The sequence below is a fragment of the Lepisosteus oculatus genome, chromosome 5 (assembly GCF_040954835.1).
Source record: "Lepisosteus oculatus isolate fLepOcu1 chromosome 5, fLepOcu1.hap2, whole genome shotgun sequence".
Classification (NCBI taxonomy): domain Eukaryota; kingdom Metazoa; phylum Chordata; class Actinopteri; order Semionotiformes; family Lepisosteidae; genus Lepisosteus; species Lepisosteus oculatus.
Genome location: NC_090700.1, coordinates 58,470,579 through 58,488,614, shown reverse-complemented (window position 1 = coordinate 58,488,614; position 18,036 = coordinate 58,470,579). Strand labels below are relative to the sequence as shown.

At 38.2% G+C, this 18,036-nt stretch overlaps 1 protein-coding gene across 4 annotated transcripts in view; it reads right to left on the bottom strand.

Moving 5' to 3' along the window:
* otud7a (OTU deubiquitinase 7A) overlaps positions 1 to 18,036 on the bottom strand; it is a 106,982-nt gene that overhangs the window by 77,056 nt on the left and 11,890 nt on the right. For all 4 annotated transcript variants that reach the window (XM_015343756.2, XM_069190720.1, XM_015343755.2 and 1 more), the window contains exon 2: positions 266 to 382. The gene's annotated coding sequence lies outside the window, so the exon portion shown is untranslated. The remainder of the gene's footprint in view (positions 1 to 265; positions 383 to 18,036) is intronic.

Sequence of the window (18,036 nt, the reverse complement as noted above, 5' to 3'; positions counted from 1 at the left end):
TATGTAATTCAGCGACAGAGGCTTTCAATGGTTACAGACAAGCCATTATAATATACACACTAAATATTGAAACAAAAAGCTTTAAATACAAAATATATTAATTTAGACAGAAAGCTCATGCACAGCCTAACTGAAATCATTATACATGCTGTAATTAAGTCCAAATTTTTTTTTTAAAAAGGTGCCTGTATACTGTAAGTACACTGTGTCCTCAAGGACTTCTGTCGCTCTTCTCATAAGAATGGGAAAAACAATTCATGCTCACCATGAAGTCGGGATTGTGGGGAGGGATTCTCCACGTCTTCAGAGAGACATGCCCCAGTTCCCGGGTCTCTCACACTGTTCTAACCTTCTGCTGCAGCCAGTTCCTTTGAAGGCTCACCTAGGGAGACAGGCAAAGAAAAGCATGAACCAGGAGACAGAACCAGCACTAACTTCATATAGCTTATCACAAAATGTCTTATCACACACAAAATCACAAGCTCAGTTCTTTTAAATCAATTTGCAATATCCATCACAACAAAGAATATTAATACCATGCATGTCCTTAATAATACTTTATACATTTCCATTAAGAACATAATTCTGGAGGCTCAAAATAAAGAAAACTGAATTTCATAAGCTTTTTTTAATATTTAATTGGATTTAGAGAGCTCCGTCAAACAATCTCCAACCGCTCTCACTGACAAATGTGTTCTATTCCATTTTATAAACAGGTTCCCAGATCCATCATTGGACTACCAATGAGAAATATAAATGAATTTCAAGGAGTGATGGGACTTTGTATAATTATAAAAAAATCCTGTGGCATGCAAGGAGGTTTGAATGAGCATTTTAGGTCCATAGCTGAAGGAAAATGTACGAGAGCAGACTTTCCCTTTTTGTACCAATGGAACATTAGTCTGCCAAGCTGGGATTTGCTCATAGATGATTTTTGATGGCTTCAAAGGTACCAAACACTGTGAGCTTTGTAGCAGTTTAAATTATTTCTCCTACATTATGCATCAGTAACAGCTATTCTGATACAATACTTGATTCCTTTTTTCAAATGCAGTTGAGACACAGATGCAATTATGCAGATTCTGCAAATATGCTGGCAGCTCCATATTTCTGTCTTTGCTTAGGGAAGAAGAGAGTAGCCGTGTCACACACTAATCAGCTGTAAAGTCATCCAGAAGAGCAGGATATTATAGACTGCAAACAAATGTACAGTACATTTCCTACGATTTGTAACAGTACTTTATACACGGATAAAAAGTTTGAGCAGGGAGCTATGTCAGTGCGCAAGACCCAAAGAATCACATAGGTCAACTTCATGCTATGAAGTAAAAGAAGGAAAAAATGAAGCCTTCTCCTAGCATATGCACATATGAAACCTTACGATTTTATAATCCATGTGAAACAGGAATTATAGTTATTGTCTATGTTATTCTCTTTTTGCCTAGCCAAACTAAAAAACGAACAGCCTGTCCTGAAACAAAACTGGGATTAATGTCCAGCAGCAAAAACCCGAGGTTCTCTCACGTAATCCAATGTTGAAAAAAGAAGAAAACCAATTAGTATAACCTGAAGACTAGGTCATAACCAATAACAGACCATCCACTTAACTGGTGGCTTGGTTTATCCTGAAGACTCTGTGTTCCAGCAGAAGGCAAATAGAAAAAATACAAGAATGGTAGCAATAAATCCAAGAAATAAACAAGATTTCAGGGCTGTGTAGCTGCAGGCGGGAACAGTGTCACAAATAGCACAAATTCTGCTGGTTAGAATCACTTGTTTTGGAACCAAGGCAGTGACTCTTTCACATTAATGATGACAGCTTTCTTCCGCAAAAACAGACGTCGACTGTTTCAGCGCCTGCTTTTTCCACTAACAGTTTGAAAAAATGGGAAATGGATATAGAATAAGGATTGCATTCATCAAAACTTGAGGAGCATTTCCTACTTAGTGAAATGTCAGCTTCTCTTTCAGCTCAGAAATGAAATATAGACAAGGATTAGGTAAGTATTTGGAACACCAGTGGGCATTAGGGCTATCCTATGAAGTCTTTGTCCTTGGTCATACAGGCAGAATCTCTTCTCACAGTGAAGGGTAGAAGTATTTTGTGGTGATGAAAAACCTAAGCCCTCCCTTTGTTCTTTCTTAACTTGAATCATTACTTAGACAAAAATATAGAAAATGATCAGTAGAGTTAATATAATTAAACTTCACAGCTTATCAGCTTTTCTTCCCAGTTAGTTGCATGCAAAATGACTTGTGGTTCCCTCTGAAGTAGACCAGTTCATTAACAGATCTGTCGCTGCCTTCAGTTTAGTTTAGGTGAAGTCACAAGGGTTATATCTCCGCTGTGTTTTTTGGTCATCACAGTGTTGCTCTATGACAATAACAAAGTTCACCCTCAGATCTTTAAAGTTTGTGCCTATCAAACTGCTACAACATATTACATATCACTCACAGCAGAGCTGACAATTCCAGCCTGGTTTGGCTATTTTAAATTCCACCCATACAGCTGCAATTCCTGTAATTCTTTTATAACATCCAGAAATTGAAATGATCAAGTATGATGAGGTTGATCCTGCTCATATTTCCTTTGGAGGAGGAGTATTAAAAAACACAAACAACAAATGACAGTGTTTCAGAATTCTGTTGAGAAAGAAAGCCAATTAATCCATTAACCACAGTGTTTTCCACTGGCACAAAAAACACGAGGCTTCTCTGAAAATGTCAAAACACAGAAAATGAAGAGCACCTAAAAACGGTGATTCACTGCATATTTACTCCGCCTGCAGCTTTTTCCATTATCAATACATACTAGTGTTCTCTCAAGCATTATAGCAAACAAGCAGACTAGTTAATGGCATATAATTACGTTTTCCATGATGCCATACAAGCAGGCTAGGTGCTTCAGGCTCTTGAAATCCTCAAGATTCAATGTCTGAATTTCAATGCCTACTGCAAAATAACTCTTTCACACTTGCAACCAACCATTCACTCACTCATATTCTCTTCCTCTCATCACAATTCTCTTTGTACTCTGATAGTGAGACTGCATCTTATGTTCGAGAAAAAGGAATGATCAGATCCACTGAGATTTGGCAAAAGACTTTAAAATCACACATTCCCCGTATGTTGGTTAAAGGGCTGGTACAGCACCTGAAAAATGAAAGTTACAAAGGTACAGTACATCAAAATTCAAAAGCAAGTTTAAGAGGCCAGTCATTCAATTTCCATGTATTGCTTTAAAATGATTTTCAAATCAATAAGCATAGTACCTTTGGAGTAAAGAGATTAACATGTTAAGGATTCCCAATGGTGAGAACACTCTAATTTTTTCTTCTCACATTTACTGTCTATTCTAGAATACCTGTTTAAGGAACATGGTCTGTCCTATGCATTTACAAAACTTTCTAAGCAGGCATTCATTTTCCATCATCTTACTGGCATCTGGAAAAAAAGCAGCACTAACTTCAATGTATAAAAATCTCTTATCACACACAAAATCAGAAGCCAATGTTTTTATCTGTTAGTGATCTCCATCACAACAAAAAACACTAATACAATGCTTGTTCTTAATAATTATTGTTAAATCTCCATAAAGAACATTCGTCTGAAGGTTCAAAATAAGGACATTTAAATTTCGTAAGCTTTTTTTCAAAATGCACTTGGATTTTGAGAGCTCTGCCGATCTCAAACAGATGACAAACAGTAGATGTTGCCAGCTACAAAAAGTCAGCAGTTCAACCAGACAAACACATTTTAAGGCCTTTCCTTTAGAAGAACCTATCTATGTTTGCCTGGTTGCTAACAAAGGACTCAAAAATATAAATAAAACACAGCCTGAGAAGGGGTTAACCCTGGAACTAATCTGCGGTACGTGCAGTTCCTGAAGACCCTGAAATCAGGGGGAAACAGACAAGAAGGCCAAGGATCAATAGGAGGAAAAGCCATGAGCAAATGTTCTATCCATTCTAATTAAATAACAGCTGGGAGCAAAGGAGTTGGATGAGAAGGAGAGAAGATAGATAAGGAGCTGAAAATTACATTGTGTACATCCTGAATAAGCGACCAATAATGGTGTTTTTAAGACTGTTCACACTAGCATGTAACCGATCACACTATTGATCTCACACTTAGAAAAACAAGGATTACAGCCGACTTCTCAAACTCCTTCTCCTCCAGGGCCTCGTGTTCTCTGGTTTTATGTTATACCTGAGCTCTCAGCTACTAAGTTGGTCTGATTGTTTAATTAACTGTGTAATTGCAATACTTCTCACCAGGCTCAGAGGTGTTTAGTAGGTGACAGTACCCTTAATGAAGAGAACATTGTTAGCAATCAACTATACAAGAATTTATGAACAACTCGTATGTATGTCTAAGAACATAATCGGGTCAATTCATTAATTAGCTACTCCATCTGGAACAGAAACCCAGGACCCCACCTACTAGACAGGTAAATGAAAAACAGTCAGAGGAAGTCAGCCCTCCCCTCCTCAGGGAATAAAATTAATTTTTCAAGTGAAGACACTAATAAGAAAGCCTGGATCTAAAGCAGCAATCTGCCGTCTTGCCATCAATGGAATGGGGTCTAAATCAATTCATTTAAACTCTGAAGCTTTAATCCAATGCTAATTTGTCGTGTGCATTTTAATTCATAACAGATACAACTGCAAGGTCACCACACAGTATGCATGGATCTAGTGCCATTTTTGTCAATAACAAATGTTCCCAAGAAGCAAGCCAAATCGGCTGCAAGAACTGCACATTTGGAAATCTAAAACAATGGGCCATGTCTGGTTGAACTTGATCAAGAAAGGACAATCCAGTCAGATTTAAAAACAATGCTCAACATCTTAACGAAACACAAACCCTGAACAACTCTGAGCTAAGCCTGTCTGGCTCATTACAGATGCTGGCTGCTTCAATGTGCTGGAAATGATGCCATTGTTCAATAAAGGGGAACTACAGTCTCAAATTCTCAGACCAGTTGTTAAATCTCGTTCACAAAATAAATTCATTGACAGTATCAGAAAAGTCTATGAATCTCAAATGAAACACAAAATCGTGAATTTTGATTGCATGGTGTCACAAACTGCTGGGCTCACCACGGGAGATCGCAACAATTCACGACGATTGCGACATGAAGTGGCCCTTCCTACTCACTAGTCACTGTAAGAAATAATGTAATGTGATGTACAAGAGAATAAGTACAAACATTTCAATGTTCCAAAGCGATCTGCAGGCAGAGTTAACTAATAAGTAGATTTTGTCGGCAAAACCACCTAAAAATCGAGAGCAATATTTCTGTTGGATTAAAAGAGCTGTACTGTATTTAAGAGTCTGCTTCTTTACAGTGTCATAGGGCCTTTTCACATCTCCAGAAGTTTTGTCACCTCATTCTGAATTGTAGAATATGGTGCAGCACATACCTGGAAATTTCATCTGTTTTGTGATGTGAATTGAAGGTTTTACACATTACTGTGTACATTTTACTTTCATTGTGGTTTGAAATGCACTCAATGCCGATTCATTCTCACCAGAAAATATAAAAATAACATTGCAATTCCCCTGAACATGAAACAATCATATCTGGGATGTACCAAAGCAATACATTTAAATTTAGAGAAATGTAGAGATAATGGATGATAGATGTACCTATCTGTAGATATACATCTTAAGTCACTACAATAAGAGCCAAGGAGAGACTGTAGTGACATGATGCCATAACCTGTGTGCTCACACTACTACAATGATGAGTTGGGCTTTCCCACACTTTCATACAAACCAATTCAGACCTTTCTCTACTTTGAACGTATCTGCAGAAAGAGAATACATAAGCACAAGCATGTTTCTGATTGTTGTCCTACTTACTCACAGTAAATCTCTCTAGGGATAGCAGCTTTTATACCCTGCTTTTCCAGTTTAAACTAGTGAAAACTCAAAATCACGTAATTAAATAAAAGACAATTAAGCTCCAGGAGACTAAGCCAGAGAAAACATATTTCTTTTAAAAAAAAATTCTTAAAACATTGCAGGAAAAATTCTATCAATAGTCGTGTACTATAATTGTCTAACAACTGGTGATTTTATTCTGTAAGGTATTGGTTGATACACTAAAACACCATGGATATCGGTATACTACACTAACGTAAAGAGTTTTGATGGAACCATTTTACTGTATTTGCATTTTAAACTCTGGGACCACTCTGGGATGATTACTGAGCTATAAGCTTTTTTTTTCTTAAGCACCAAAGAAGTGTAATCTTTTCACATAACATAAAATGTAAATGAGTTTCCCAGGATTATAATAATGCACTATTCTGCAGCAGCTATTACAGAACTAAATTCCATGGAAAACATCCTTTGAATTTACATGAAAGGAAAATGGTATAGAACGACATATATGTTCATGGGTAGTGCTGGAAAGAATTTAATACATTTAGTTTATAGTCTGTATGTTGATTAAAAAATTAATTTGGCAAGTTCCTATTTGTCAGATTTAACACAGATTTACAATAAAATACTGTATATGAACTATATTAACCAGCAGAGATACTTAAGACACTGTGCCTGAATGTCATTTTTGACTGCAACATGACTTCCTATCCAGATGCAGTATTAATAATTTGGTAGCCAAGTGGTAGCAGCTATTTAAAGTCAGATCTGAGCTGCTAAGTTCAGGGGAGGAGAAGACTGTTTGAACACTAACTAGGTCTCCTATTACAGATCCTCACATTTGTGGAGCAAAAGCAGACACTTTAATTGACACTCGCCATAATCCAGTGCTCTCAGACCTCTGATGGTCAACACTAATGTTAGTGGAAGAACTAATACCGTAATCTGATTTTCATGGATTTTCAGATCTGTATTTCAAATAAGTGCTTTTGCAACGATGAAATGCACTGCTGTTAGATGGGTGTCCATACACGGTAACTACAAGTGACTTGATGCCTCCAATACCTAATGCAATTCCCAAAATGTAACATAGTAGACTTCACTTCCTTCATAGATCAGTTCATATCTTTTTACAGTGCAATTCATTTAAAACGATAGGTGTTCTCCTTCATCCCTATTCCAGATCAAACTGGGACTTAGATCCTATTTTTTAGGATCACCCGATGATGAGATGTCTCCATCTTTACCCGTCTCTTACGGTTCTCATGGTCCCTGCCTATCCAGCGTTGAGGGAGATATCCAAGGTTCTACCAAGCTTCACAAGCACGTTAAAAGAATGAGCGAGTTGAAATGCAGCCTTACAGCTCTGGTGCTTGGTGTGGCTGTGCTAAATCGGCAGAATGCCACAGCAGCCTCTTTCAGCTGTGATCAACCATGGTCATGTCTCCATCCTTTTCAAAGTTGCTGACGAGGCAGGTCAGCCTATTAACGATCTTGTGGTTTAGGTAGCGTTCTGGTGTTGTCCAATTGTCAGGACAAGTGCTTGACTAAGAACATCAAAACAATCATGGTATCATTACAGCTGTCAAGATGTTATTATAGTCATATATAGACATATTGTTCACGTCGCCTGGATACTGGAGGTGGGTTTTCTTATGATTGTTTTCATGATGAAGTTAATAACTAGTAGAAAGTGTGGTGACGATGGTGTGTAGCCACCATCCTGATATCAGAGACACAGATATTATTCTTCACACAACATCAGGAATTAATATATAGTCAACTGAGGATCTTAATTACTTTTCAGGTTTATGAACTTAACTGGTATTCAATAATCAGCTTCAGTGTGAAAATCGTCTTACTACACCATCGGCCATGGCAAAACTATATATGCTCTTCCCTGCCTTTAGAAAACCGAGGATATTGATGGAAAAAGTGTTCGCTCAAAGTAACAGTAAAGCAATTCTGTGCACATTGCTGTAACTAATATGGATGCTTTTCTTGGAATATTGTCTGCCAAGCAGTAGACTCCAGTCAGCTAGAATTCTTTCTGCCCAATGGTGTTCAGAAGAGCACAAGGATTAGCGATCAGGATGTTCCTGCCATGTTTCAGAACCTGCTGAACTTATTTGGTCTACCCCCGGAGCACCGTTGATTTCGCCATTCCATATGGCTGTGCCTGCAGTACCTGTCTATGAGGCATCTCATCTGTGTTCGTGTTAAGTTGAGGGTTTGGCTGGTACAGAAGTTTTTTTACAGTGGTCCACCCAATGTGTGTTCTGTTTCTTGACTGCGAGCAGTGCCTTCTTGTCCTTGCGTTGGCCTCAAACTGCCTCCACTTGAAGTGATTCTATTTATAGATTAAAAGTAGAATTTCTATGAAGAATTTGGCAACTTGTGCACAGGGGCTCTCTGGTTTAGCTAAAATGTGGTTTCAAGACAATGATATCAGACATATTATTAGAGCAGTAAAGTGAATATTGATCTAATTACTTTATCTGTCAGACTCCGGACACAGCAAAAGTCAATGCTTTATTTCCTGCTACTCATAATTTTACAAAATAGTATTGACTGCATCTGAATGAACAAAAAGAACATCTTGTACAATGCATCACAGCTTACTTTAGGGAATAGCCCAATTGCTAAAATTTCAGATTTAAGCATCTCTCTCGCAGGCTTAGTTGGGGATGTCCTCAGACCTGTATAATTTCTTATTATATAATTTATTTAAACCCAGATACTGGCTTAAATGACTGGCCTTTCTTAGGAAGCTATTTTAGCCCACAAAAACTTAAAAACCTATGGGCTGCTTAGGAACTGCAAATCAATGGCAATGGTAGATAAAGTGTTAAACAGCCCTGCAAGCTTCAGTTTCATCATTTAATCAATTAAGCCACACCCAAGATTTTAAGATGCAAATTACACTATTCTGTTTTTGACACCCTAAGTCCTAAAAAGTCTAAGCTGTACAACGAGTGACATATTATTTGCATCGTAAAACAAAATGGAATTGTGTTACAAGGTGCAGCTCCTGCTGGTGCAGCACTAGGATTCTGTTTTGGAAATTAGATTGTCAAGATTTGAACTGACAAGATACAGTCGATGCTGCAACTCTAGAACGCTACATAAAACATAATACAAAAATTAAACCATGGCAACTAGAAGTACAAACGCATAAAATCAGATAAAACCAAATCATATCATTTAAAAATCGTTAACAGCTGATTGCGAGTTAAAGATACATTTGTACAACTTATTTTTCCTTGCAAATGTAAAAACACAAACTGGAAAATGGAACGGGTTCACAATTCAGTTGAGAGATGCGAGTGCTATATTCTTCTAGCCCAAGTAGAAATGGTGTCTCTTGGAATATTGCAGACAAGTTCTGAATTTTAAGCAGAATTAACACAGCGCAGCTGCTAACACTGTGACAGCTGTTGTCAGTTCTTGGGTACCGTTTGTCTGCGACAGAGTGTGGTGATGACATCCCAAATAATGAAGAAAGGCAAAAGACGCACCTCACTCCTTTTAAGAATGCAAACATGCCAGGAAATAATGGGTGACCCCATATGCATTTGACATTATTTCACAATTTCTTATAAAAAGACGGAAGAAAAAAGCTGTGTACCGCACCAGCATTTCAGAATAGACCGATGCTGGTAATTCTTAATAAGGGATTGTGGTCACATCCTCTGGTACAGCACAATGAATGCACCCATTGAGAAGAAAGCATCAGAACATCAATAACTGCTCAATGACAGACAATGTTCGATACTTACAAAGTCTCCTTCCAAATTCTAAGGACGTATCCCCATTTTCCACTAAACTGCATCAATCCATTAATTCTTGAGACAATTAATGAACTATATCATGGCGCATCTTAAGAAATGTCCCATTCAATTAACATTAATCTTTTGGAAAGAGCAGCAACCAAAAAAATAACATCCAAGACTGGTGGTGATATAAGAATGTCAGGACAACTGCAGATCTACAATTTTATTGAACATTTCTATGTAAACAATCCTATCCATCATGTTCAACACTCGCTGTTTTTTATTTCCTGACTTCCTGAAGTTAATGATGCCAATAACAAAATTCCCTCTTCATCCCCATCAGATTCATACAACTGGGAGTGCCTTCCATGTGTCAGTAAAAATTAAAAACTGACACAGAAGCCAGTATTTCAGTCAGAATTAATCTGGATAAAATTGGAGACAAGAGTTAAAATACTGTCACGAAAACGTTTTTAAGTTTTGGGAGGGCACATAGGAGAGGATAAGTATAAATTTTGTTTCTGCTACTGATCTTGTAATCGGGTCTTTAAAAACATGAATATAGCCAAAATAGTCATTACTAGTTTGAAACTAAATTTAAGATTACACTTTTTGTGAATTTACTTAAGGCTTTAAAAACAGCCATTCCCATTCAAAAACCAATGTGACAAAGTTTGCAGTAGTTCCAAATATATTATGTATTATGTACATTTGCTTTATACAACATATTTCTGTACCCTTTCCTCTCTTGATCTGATGTAAATACACATACTGTATATGTTTTACGGCACATGATGAATAACTGGGCCCTATGCGGTGACTAATGTATCTCGAAAGAGCTAGAGGAGTTACAAGGAAAATCAGAGCGCACTTATCCAAATCGCAGTTCAAAGGCCGTGGTCAAAGACAGGTTTGTAGGTCAGGAAGCCAAAGGTTCAGAAGTCAGGTAATTGCAGAGAAATCTCGAGAGGGAGATGAGGGGCTCCACTTGGTGAAAAACCAATACTGAGCATTGAGGTGAACGTGGTGATGGTTTAAGAAATAGATAAGATCACTTTATTAGCCATACACAAATGTACAATTTCTTGCAGTAGCAGTTTGTCTTTTCACATACCCCACCTTGCTCTCCATGAGACACACAGACAGGGAGAAGCTGGGGGTCAGAGCGCAGGGTCAGCCATTTATACAGCGCCCCTGGAGCAGTGGGGGTGAAGGACCTTGCTCAGGGGACCAACGGAGTAGGATTCCTCTGCTGGCCGCGGGATACGAACTGGCAACCTTCCAGCCACAGGCGCAGATCCTGAGCCACAGAGCCACCACTCCGCCCCAGTGTGGAGGGTGTGGTGATGAAAGAAAGGTCTGATTGGTTGATTAGTTAATGCGACGGCGATTGCTGGAATGAGAGAGGCCTGGAGCCTGATTGGGAACAATGCAGGGTCATCTGCGTAAGGCTGGATTCTGACTGTGGGCAGTAGTGACAATATAGTATATGCCCTACTGGGTATCATCAAGCTACAACAAGTAGGGTTATGAACAACTGGAGTGAAGGCCAAAGAGAAATGAATGTAAAAGGTAGCCCAAGGATCTGAATGGAATCTAGATGAGAGTATACAGTACATATAGCTTCTAAGAGTAACACCTGGCTTTTTGTAGCAAGTTACCTCCATCACAACTATTTTAAAAATATCATTATATTTCAAAACACAAAAACAAGAGACTCTTTTTTCCTACTATGGGGACATTTCTCTTAACACAGCAGAATACAAAAATGAGTAGAGAGAAATATATTTTGCTTATACTTTAGCTCATGTACTTTAAATTTAGCTGATGTACTTTAATAGTTTTCACCTCTAATGCAGGAGATGGATGACATTGATGAATGGTAGTTTGGATTCCAACTTCTCTCTTGATAAAACTACCCAGATGGAAGTCCATCTATAAATCAGGCCATTACTATAAACTATACCAAATTTTAAAATTGTGTGGTTTACTGTATGTTAAACCATAGACTCAGCAAGGATATTGGGCTTAGCTTAACTAACATTTTTACTGAAAATGACATTTGAGATATTATACGGCATTGTTTTTTCTTTTTGAACCAAGTGGTGAATTTGCAGATTACGTTTTCACAGAAGTACAGACTAGGGCATTAAAGGGAGAAAAATATTACAGCACTTCAAGGCTCAAGACTTAAAATGTCTTCTTGTCATAGTTGTATTAGCGCTCGTTAAATGAATTCTAGTCTGAAATGAATTCTCCAAACAACCTCTTTCAGAAATGAAAACAGTAACATTCATTGGGGGAAAATATAATTTTATTTCCAACCTCACCCAAATCTGAATGAACATCATTACTCAGCTGTGGACAGAAAACAGAAGAACTGAAAACACAGGAAACCTACTTGCATTTGCCGCAATTAGATTACAGTTTCATTTATTTTATAATCAGAGTCCAACTTTCATATTTCAGGTTCACAGGTTCATTATTTTTTGTACTGCTTTGAATCTAAGTTCCTCAAGCGAACTAATAATAGTTTAAACTGGACAAATTAAGCATAGTCTCAGGGTCTTAAACTGTTGATGATTCACAGTACCCATAAAACCTGCAGGACCGAGTCCCTCAAGGACCAAATCTTTTTAACACCCCTGCTTTATGTGAAAATTGGGAGTTCACTGCACCTCGTAAAACCAACTTGGATCCCCTTGCCTGATGAACTCCGAGGGCAAACCAGAATATGAGTTATTCCACCTGGGCTGTGCGCATTAAGGTTCATTAATCAGAGTGGAAACACCAAAATGAAGTGGCACCTTTGTTTGCACATCTGTTACTGCACATTCGCAACATGGGAGCTCTGCAGAATGAGAGCTGCAGTGTAGTGAGGGGGGAAACAAAGGTGACCTCCATTCTTAAAACTACACTTTAAACAGGACAACAGGGCAACTGGAATTGTGGTTAATATCCCCTGCTGTAGTGTGCAACCAAATAGAAACTGTTAAGGCTTTTTGGGAGATGGGGCAGCACGTCTCCAGAACATTGCACTGTAAGTGCCAGAACAGCCTTTTAAATGTAGGATGTTAAGCCTCAGATCTGGGCTGAATTGTACCTCCTACCATTAGTGTTACACTGCCGTGAGGACCAATTCCAAGCTTGAATGGGACATGCTGCCAAAGTCTGTTCAACTTAGGGTCCATGCGATATGAAAAACTTTAAGCAGTCTCTCTGGTCAAATAAATGTTTTCTTTTCGTGTCAAACACCCCAGCTATTGCTGAGGCAAGAACACGACATGACCCCCTGGCTCATGTTATAATTACTTCAGATTAAATTTACTGAAATCCCCATCACATTCTTCTGGGCTTCACTCACCTTATTAAAAAATAAAATAATAATATCTACAGGCAAACACATTTCCCAATTTATTGTAATGACTTTAGGGTACCCCAACCAGAAAAGTCTATTTAATATGGGAGGGATGGTGGAGAGAGGAGACATTTAAGCTTCTCTGGGGCACTGTTAAATAGCACGTAAAAAAACTGAAAATGTCTTGTTTGGTAATGCTGTAGTGTCATATAAGGCTACAATATTTGAGAAAGGAAAACATACTCGGAACTTCAAGGCTTGCAAAAATCGGCTTTCCATTTACAGCTCTATGTGTTAGAAGAACCCACAGAGAGTGGAAAAACAAGGGCCTTGAAATTTAAAGTGGGTCAGTAAACCCACTTGAACTTCTTAAGACCCGTACACCAGCAAAAATGTGGTTTTAGTCACACATCTATGATGCATTTGTGATAACAAGCAAGTAGGAAGTGCTTTGTGACTAATCAACCAAAAAGCTTTAATAGGGAATCTTGCTTGGCTCATAGTCTTATCTAGGATGACCACAAAGATATTTATTTCTGTAACACATCCAATGATAGGTGTCTTTAGCACTAATGTACAAATTCCATAACTTTCACTGTTGGACTTCTTTTTGGGAGTGGTATCAGCACAATGACTGACTCATCTGTATCTATACCGCAAAAACGAATAGCTGGGATTTCTGTTAAGCAATACTGTCATCTGTGTTTTCACTACCTTACTAGCAAATAAGAAAAAAAAATTCAGTCTCTGTGTTTGCTAACTCACTCTCCGAGTTCCAAAAAAATACTTAAGTACTTTTATAAAAACATAAAGATGTAAACAAAAAAAAGATGCATTTACCATGAAGTAACCTCCAGTGTAGTGGCTCATACAGATGTGATGAGGAACTTTGAAGAAGAATACAGTTTCTCCAGACAACGCACTGAGTAAAGGATGTATCAAAAGTAATTTAATTATTCCAATAGAAGTTTAGAGAATCCATAATAGAAAGAGGAAGATACAGCATCACGCATGTCCATTAAGTGAAAGTGTCAGCAGAAATCCACTGCAAAGTCACAAGGTCCATTCTGAGGGTCAGCAGGAGACATATAATAAGACACAAATGCAATTTGGAGAAGGTAGACCAGATTTAATTCAACTCAGCAAGGGTATATTCTGTTCCCATCAGTGACAGCTTGTGAGCTAAGCTTTCGCCTGTCACACAAGAGTTCTTCCTAGCCAGTGGTTAAATCAGTGTCCAGACATGCCATGAAGCTCAATGTGTCTCAGCTGCCTTTGGGCAGCACCAGAACAGGCCTAAGACTGAGGAGACAGAGCTCAGATGTTTGACGTTAATCAGGAAATCACAGAACATGCTGGCAGGCTCTCATAAAGCTGCTCGAAAAGCAGAAAAGTAAATAGAAGAGAACAAAATTTCAAGTGTGTAACAATTATTAGATGAAGCAGGCTCATTTCCGGAAGGCTTCCTAAAATGCAGGGTGTTAAGTTGAGGGTGTAAATGCAGTAGTTTATAAAGCCTGGAAACATTTTTAAACAGAAGTGAAGGAGCTTTCTTTTTCAAGACATTCATTGCTGTTGCAGCCTCAAAGTACATCTCCTCTTGCTTCCATTTTTACACAAGGCTGCCTAACATCCTAAACTAAAAGCATTTTTTAGCAAAACTACACACTGTCTAGTATGTCACACTGCGTACTGAACCCAGCCAGTCTGAACAGAACAAAGGGCTCAATGGACAGGACATTTAAAGCCTTTACTGGTGCTAGTGCATCCCAAGGGAAAGTACAGACTCCCTGAGAACATAAAGATGGTTACACACATTGGCACTGAGGGCATGGAGACCATCAGGCTTATTTGTTTTCCAGAACCTACAGTCCTGATGCAAGCATCCCATCCAGCTGTTTCTTGGAAGAAGCCAGGAAACTGGCTTCAATGACATGGCTGGGTGACTTGTTCCATGCTCCCACAAACCTCCATAAAAGCACTTTCCTTTTTTTTTCCTCTGGTGGATAGTTCACTGTTGATTCTGAAGACACTGACCTTGGTCATGGACTTGTGGTTTTTGAACATTTGTGCTATGCCCCCACAGGGTCCTCTATGTTCAAGAAGATAAAAGATCAGTTCTTTTAATCTGTCAGTGCTAATGGATAAAACAGAATTTCCGAGAGATGTTAACTTTCTTCTGTCGGTGGAGAACAATCTCTTAAACCTCAGAATGTATCTGGTTGCTCTTTTCTGGAATTATTGCACAGCTTCAATATATTTTTGTAATGAGGTAACCAGAATTGTACATAATATTCAACATATAAGATTTTAACATTTAAATTCCCTTAATTTAATTTCTACATTTAACTACTGTATATCATTAACATTATGTTTGCCTTTATATTGCTTCCCAACACTGTCTAGGAAATGCAAAGGATGTGTTAACATAAACATCTAAGTCTTTTTCATAATCAGCTTCTTCATTGTCAGTTTTTATTCCCCATCATATTTTACATTTTTGCTAGTAGCGTCTTATACTCTGCACTAGTCTACATTAAATCCATTTGCTAGATCACTGAATTCAGTCCTTGAATTCTGTTTGAATTGCAGCTTTTACATTATCACAGGATCATCTGTGATCTTGACAGGTTTACTTACCATGTTAGTATCTAGATTATTGATATAAATAAGGAAGATCACTGATCCTAATAAAGATCCCTGCAGTACTCCGCTAATCACATCACTTCAATTAAAGCATTTATCTGCATTTTCCTCATTCTGCTTGAGCCCAGCAGATGATTCTAACCAGTCTCCCGTATACCACAGGAAAACAACATTTTAGATTAGTGTAAATTAAATTAGGAAAACAAAGGCAGTGTGGTCTGCCCAGTGGTGGGGAGCCATAAAAGGTACTGCTTCATAGCCGAGTCTCAAGACAACAAATACACAAACTCAGACATAAAGGTAAAAAGAAACAGTGCTCTTTATTTAAAGTTTATTTAAAGCTCCAAAGCAACAAAAAAGCCTAACTGAAGAACTTAATGTACCCACTTCATAAATATAGCCAGACAGCTATGCTTCTTAATGACACCAAAACCCCCAAAAGAAACCACAAGTACTTTTCCAGCTTTCTGGGGAATGTAGTTCAAGCAAGAACCACATCTCTACCTCCAGCCCTTTAACAACTAATACATTGATGCAGACATATGATAAAATAGTAACAACATACGACAGAACAAAGAGGCTATTCCAAATGTGCTTGCTTGGGTCTAGCTTACTGAGGGCAAATATACAGAATGCCATATTCATCATTTGTTATTCTTTATTTGAACTTATTACGAAAACCTATCAGAAACATGAAGCAGAACTAAAATTTGCAAATTAAGTAGATCACAGTTTTACATGCAGTCATTTTAAGTGCAAGATCAAATGTTCTTTGTTAACTACATAAAAGCATAGATCAAATTATACAAACTGCAAACTACAAAATTTATCCCACGACTGGAGTAAAAATAATCTCAAAACTCCTCTGTAAATTCCAGCAAAAATTACAATATTCACTCCTCTAAGAGTAATCAAGCTGCTGGTCAGATCTTTGTCACTATCTAGTCCGTCAAAGCTTGTTTATTGTGCATGATTTCATATTAAAACCCATCCTACCCACAAATCAGGCACTTCCTGCAGTGCTTTGTGTTATGCGAAACCAGTGGATCTTATCAAGAGGCAGACACACTGGAATGTTCCAATCAGCCACAGTAAACCTATTTAGCTCTTGGCTGCCTTTGAGACTTTGAGACTGCTTGATCGAGACACAATTAAGTATGTTTTTCAACTATCCAGACAATCATAAGTCCTCAATGGTTGTAACTAAACATATTATAAAAAAACATTAATTGCCACTTGGAGTACATTTAATTTCAAATTGGACTGAATTCATATGGAGTAGAAACTAATTTATGCAAGGACATGAACCCTTCCAGTGGTGTTTGTGGACTTTGTCCTACTTGATTCGCCTTCTACAGTGTAAGAAAACCTGACACAGCTATGTTATAATACTGCACACCAATATTAACTGAATCTGAGAACCACCAGATTATTTTAATAAATACAAAAAATACAAAGCAGAAAATGAAAACAAATATTTTATACCAAAAGTACCACACAGGCAAAACATCAGGACTGTTTTATACGAACCCTGTATCACCAAAGGAAGCAAGCAGAAACGGTCAAATAAAGTAGCAGGAAACCTACTGTACTGTACTTGTTCTGACCTCCGAAATCATTAAGGCACTCCATGTCCTCACCTCGTTCAATTTTCATTTTATGGTTTCCTATGGGCTGGAAGTGTGGTCTAAAAGCCTTGCTTACTCAGACACATGAAATAGATCAAGCCACAGTTCCTGCTGCCTGAGTCAGCACAATCTGAACAATTTCTGTCACCATCTTCTTTAAAGTATTCCAGTTCTTTTAAGAATCAGCCCACATAGAGCCATTAGTTTCATTCAAGCTGCATGACTGTGCTCAACCATTATAACAGATTAAGGCATGTCTATCAAACAGGAATTAATAATAACAACTCCTTGCTTTTACATAGGATGTTTCCATCCCCAAGGATCTCCAAAGCACTTTACATATAGGAAGAAAGAGATTTCATCTACCCCTGAAGTGCAACATCTACCTGGGTGACGTACCACACTCATGTTGTACCAGTACCCCCATTACACGGCAGTTCAGATTGAGATGCAAGAAGTTTCTTCACTGTCTGAATTAAAGGGGTACATTAGGAAACCCAGATTGCTCAAGCCATCCACCCTAATGACCAATTAAACAAAGGCATCAGTTTATTACCTATGTCAGCAGCTATATCACCCTGAAACTCACTACTGGCAGCCCACTGAAGTCTAGCAGCAGGTGTGAGCCTGGCCAGTACTCACCCTGCTCACCCTGCGGTCTGTGTGGGTTCTCATGCCCCGGTATTGTGATGGGGACAATTATACTCTAAAAATGGTGTCATCCTTCAAATTAGACATA